Consider the following 5,559-nt stretch of genomic DNA (forward strand, 5'->3'; position numbering starts at 1 on the left):
TAACATTCACATAAACAACATTATATAAGAGAAATGCACAATAGTATAAAGGAAGGGGAAACTCCCTACAATATGAGTCTGCCCGAGTCAATATATTATACAATCTTCACTTTTACAAAGTACAAGTTAAATCTTGGGAAACCCCAAATTTACACTTAGCAAATTTTTCAAACTTTAGCAAACTCGGTTGCCTAGCTCGTTGGCGCCTCCGCACTATCGCCGCACGACTCACCAACCCTTCGTTCACCTCATCACACGATTGTGTTGTCTGCCCAACTTCGGCGCGCCTCATTGTAACCAAGTCACCACACACGGGCACCTCCGCACGAGTCACACCTTCATTCACAATCTCAACACTTCATTGTTTCCACCATTTCGTCATGCACGGTGCACCGTCACCTGGTCGCCATCTGGACGATTCTTTGCTTCGGCGTGCATGGCGCGCCCTCACTCGGCCGCTCGTCCGCATGTCCACCCGTTCACCCAACTCATTCACCCAATCTCGTTCACCCGAGTCACCACACGACATCACCCTGTTCACCTGAATGACCTCACTTGGGTCGCCACACGACTTCACTTGGGTCGCTCGAACGACCTCACCCGTGTCGCCACACGATCTCGCCCGGGTCGCCCAAACGACCTCGCCCGAGTTCTTCCCAAACAACTTTTCTGAACGACTTCTCAAACGACTTCTCAAATGACTTCCTCGAACGAATTCTCGAATGACTTCCTCGAACGAATTGTTGAACAACTTCCTCGAATGACTTTTCGAATGACTTTCTCGAACGACTTCTCGAGCAACTTTCTCGAACGACTTTCCAAATGAGTTTTCCACCGGAGTTCCACCCGTCATGCAGGCTCGTCCACGCACTGCAGAACTCATTGTTCGAACTCGTGTGATTGAATGATGGTTGTTTGCCTCCAAACGCCCTCCAATATATACGGGTGGGTGGTGGGTTATGTCACCCGGCCGACCCACACCAAACGCCCAAGCCAATTCGTTCAACAAGTGTTGTCTCGCCCAAGAGGAGGGTCGGCCTACCCAACTTGTCCAACACCTTATAAACTCGTTTCTTGGCTCGTTTCGTTTCACATTTCGCACATCCTTGGCACGGTGGACTCGCCCTGCCCGTCGCACAGACCGCCGGTCCTAACACCCACTGTCACACCCCCAATTCTTTTTTCCTTAAATTGGCCAGGTGCGGCACCGCCTAAGTTACCAACTCTTTCCATAGTTAGATTAAGTTTACGAACTACACCTTCAACAGTTCATAATAAGCATGAATTACATTATTAATGTGCGGAATCCATTAATAATACATAGAACAACAATATAACATCAACAATATTCAAGAGAATGTCTTCTTTTATTATATATGAGAAAATGTTACAATGACTGGGAGCAAAGCTCCACTGGCGTTCATAAACGAGGTTGGGCACCCACCTGTGCAAGAGCGAACGGTGGTCACACCATAACACTTCACCAAAATACAATACAACAACACACGATCTTATGCCCAAACGGGCGGGCGCACCTGTGCACACCCATGCCCCTCTACAACCGAGACCGTGTACCAAGTTTGGTGGGTGGGCACCTCACTACGCCCTCCACCCATGCCCCAACCGTGCTGCACGACGTGCCTTGCCTTGCCCAACTCGGCGGGCGCATCCACACTTCTTTGCTGCGGCTCTAAGTGTGCCTTTGCACTTCTCCTTGTGCGATGAGACAATGCGAAGATTGCTTGTCCAAATGAGCGCATATCCAACTTGTTTATACGCCTCTCCAACATGTGGCGACCTCCAACTGGCCGACCCTCCAAACACCCAGCCAGCGCGCCCAAACAATGTGTAAATCACTCCTCCCATGAGTCGGCCCACTCGTCGTTCAGCACGCCTAGCTGCCATATAAACGATGGTTGCCCAAACGCTCTCATAACTATGTCGCGCCTTGGTCACCATCGCACTTTTTTTGCCTTAGTTGTTTTTTGCGGAGGTAGGCGCGCACGCCCGGTCGCCCAATGACCGTAGGTCATCACATCCTCCCCCACTGGAAATCATTGTTTCCCTCGACAATCCCGATCACCTCAGTATCTTTCATTCATACTTCGCAATCTTCTTCTTCCATCTCGAAAGTGAGTCCTCCGATTCCCAGCTTTCCTCTTCCGATGCATTCTTCCATCTCACAAGATACTCTCGTTTCATGTGGCAACCAATCCCTGTGGTTCTGAAGCTCAAAATCTTCTCCAACTCCAATCCTGGCTTGTCCACAATCCCAGCTGGTCCTCTTGGCGGTTCAACTCTCTCTCGATGGTATGAATCAAGTCTACATCTCTTCAACTAACTCACATGAAAAACTGGATGCTTCATGTGCATATGGTGCGGAAGCTCCAGCTCGTAAGCAACTTCCCCCACTCTCTTCTTCACTCCGAATGGTCCCTCATACTTCCGTGTCAGTTTGCTTGCAGTCCTCTTGGCTAGCTGAAACTGCTCCCCGGTAATCCTAAGATACACCATATCTCCCACACTGAAGTGTGCCTCCCGTCTCCCACGATTAGCATACTTTTTCATCCTCCTCCCAGCATCGTGCAAGTGCAACCGTGCTAACTCCAAGGTCTCCTCCCAAGCCTTCATGAACTTCTTCGCATGGGGACTCCTCAAGAAGCCTCCCGTCACTACGATATGCTGTGCAACCGACATCTGTCCATTCACCAACTCAAATGGACTATACCTCGTCGCATAACGCTTTTGAATATTGTAGCTAAACTGAGCAATATCCAAGAGTTCAGGCCAATTCTTCTGATCAGCCATCACATAATGTCACAAGTAGTCCTCCAGTAATGCGTTAATCCTCTCGTCTGCCCATCTGTCTACGGATGGTAACTTGAACTCATCAAAAACTCTGTCCCGACTAACTTGAACAATGTGGTCCAAAATCTACCTATAAAACGCGGATCTCTATCCAACACGATGCCTAATGGCATCCCCCAATACTTCACTATGTTCTTAAAGAACAACTCTAGAGTCCGCTCGGCTCCACAAGGCATCTTTCTAGGAACAAAGATAGCATACTTGGAAAAATGATCAACCACGACCATAATCCCATTATATCCCTGAACCTATAGCAACTGAGTGATGAAGTCCATTGAGACACTCATCCATGGTCTCTTAGGAATCGGCAAAGGCTGCAACAGTGCTCCTTGCCTCTGAGTATCCGATTTGTCCTGCTGACAAATGATGCATGTATGTACATACTCCTCTACATCCTCTTGCATCTTCTCCCAAAAGAATCCTCTCTCCAACAATGCTAAAGAACGACGCATCCCTGGGTGGCCAGCCCATGGTGAGTCGTGGCACTCCTTCAAAAGGTGCCTCCTGAGTCCAAATGACTTTGGAACATAGAGTCGGTTTCTAAAGAACAAGAACCCGTCCCGTAGAAAGAACTTTCATGTCTTCCCCTCCTTTATCTGCTTCACTATATTCTGCACCAAAGTATCGGTTTCAACACTTTCCTTGATCTTATTCTGCATCTCTTCTAACATCTGAACTCGACTCCTACTCCTAGCTGCCCGGCCTTCTCCCTCTAATGCTGCAAGTTGCCCCTTCCTGCTAAGGGCATCTGCTACCGCATTGTGCCTTCCTCGTCTATACTTGATAGTCATGTCGAATTCTGCCAAGAAGTCCTGCCAACGAGCTTTCTTTGCAGAAAGCTTCTGTTGTGATGCAAATAACTTGCTGCAACGTTGTCAGCCTTGACAACAAATGGCTTCCCAATCAGGTAATGCCTCCATACATTAAGATAGTGGATTATGGCAGTCATTTCCTTCTCATGGACCGGATACCTTCGTTCTCTATCCTACAACTTCCGACTCTAATACGCCACCGGATGCCCATCCTACATAAGAACCCCTCCTATGGCAAAATCCGAAGCATCAGTGTGTACCTCAAACGATCTCCCAAAGTCAGGCAACTTCAGTATCGATTCTGTAACCATCCTCTTCTTCAAGTCATCAAATGCCTCTTGACATTTATCCGTCCAACTCCACCTCTTGTCTTTCTTCAATAGGTCTGCCAGTGCCGATGTCACCTAGGAGTACCCCTCTACAAACTTCCGTTAGTAGTTGGTCATGCCCAAGAACACCATCATCTCATGGACATTCTTCGGTTCAACCCAGTCCTCAATCGCCTTCACTCTCCTCGGCTCCATCCGTATGTACCCTTGACCAACAATATGCCCAAGGAATGAAATCTTGGTCTGAGCGAACACACACTTAGACTTCTTCAAGAACAACTTATTTGCCCTCAGTGCCTCGAACACCATCGCCAAGTGCTTCTTATGATCCTCCATGTTGTCACTGAACACCATTATATCGTCCAAGTATACTACTACGAACGAATCCAAGTATGGTCGTAGGACATCATTCATCAAAGTGTAAAACGTAGCAGAAGCCTTACACAACCCGAATGGCATAACAAGGAACTCAAAGCTACCATACCTTGTTACTAACATGGTCTTCTTCTCGTCTCCTTCAGCTATCCGCACTTGATAATACCCATGCCTCAAGCCCAGCTTGGAAAACACTCGGGCTTTCGCAAGCTTGTCAAAGCAATCAGCAGCCAATGGCAAAGGATACATCCGTAGCTCATTCGAATCCTTCTTTCGCTGGAATAATACCGGAGCTCCATAAGGGGACCTTGAAGGTCTAATGAAACCTGCATCAGTTAACTCCTTTAACTGTCGTTTCAACTCCTCCAACTCAGGTCCTGACAATCGATAAGGTGCTTTAGTCGGGGGTTGCTTTCCTAGCTAAAGCTCAATGCTATGGTCCATTGCACGCCTTGGTGGAAGTTTCTTTGGTAGCTCATCAGGCATCAAATCTGCATATTTGGTGAGCACCTCGGAAATCTTGGCTGGAACAGGCGTCCCCACTCCATCACCTTTGACATCCTTGAACATCACCCATATGTCTCCATATCTGACTCCTTCATAGCCTTCTCCAAACTTAGTGTCGAAACATGCTGCACCTTGACTTCCCTCCTTTGCCTATCAGTGGGCAAAGTCCAAGTTTGTGTCTGTCCAACTAGCACCACCTCATCACAGAAGGGGACAACAATAGCCTTGTTGCCCTTCAAGAAATCCTGTCCTAGTATCATATCAAAGTCGTTCATCTCCATCACTGTGAAATCCAACTGACTCTTCCAGTGTTTTATCTGCACAGGTACTTCGTGTACCAAACCCGCCACTTTAGCTCTAGAGTTCACTGCCTTGACTTCCACATTCGAGGGGAAGATCATCAGTCCAACCTCTTTTTCCAACCGTGTCATCATGAAGTTATGAGTGGCCCCTGTGTCCACCGGAGCTTGAATGGTCTTGCCATGAACCATCAAGTCCACGAAACCCGGCTTGTTCATCCACGATTTCTCCATAACTTTTCCCTGCATACATGTTTGTTCTCTGCGTTCATCATCAAGCAATGGCTTCACCACCTGTGAACCTGCTCTGATACCAACTGTCACGCCCCCAATTCTTTTTTCCTTAAATTGGCCGGGTGCGGCACCGCC

Source organism: Pinus tabuliformis, chromosome 5_2, assembly GCF_031772625.1.
Source record: "Pinus tabuliformis cultivar Carrire ecotype Pingquan chromosome 5_2, CPIR1, whole genome shotgun sequence".
Taxonomy (NCBI): domain Eukaryota; kingdom Viridiplantae; phylum Streptophyta; class Pinopsida; order Pinales; family Pinaceae; genus Pinus; species Pinus tabuliformis.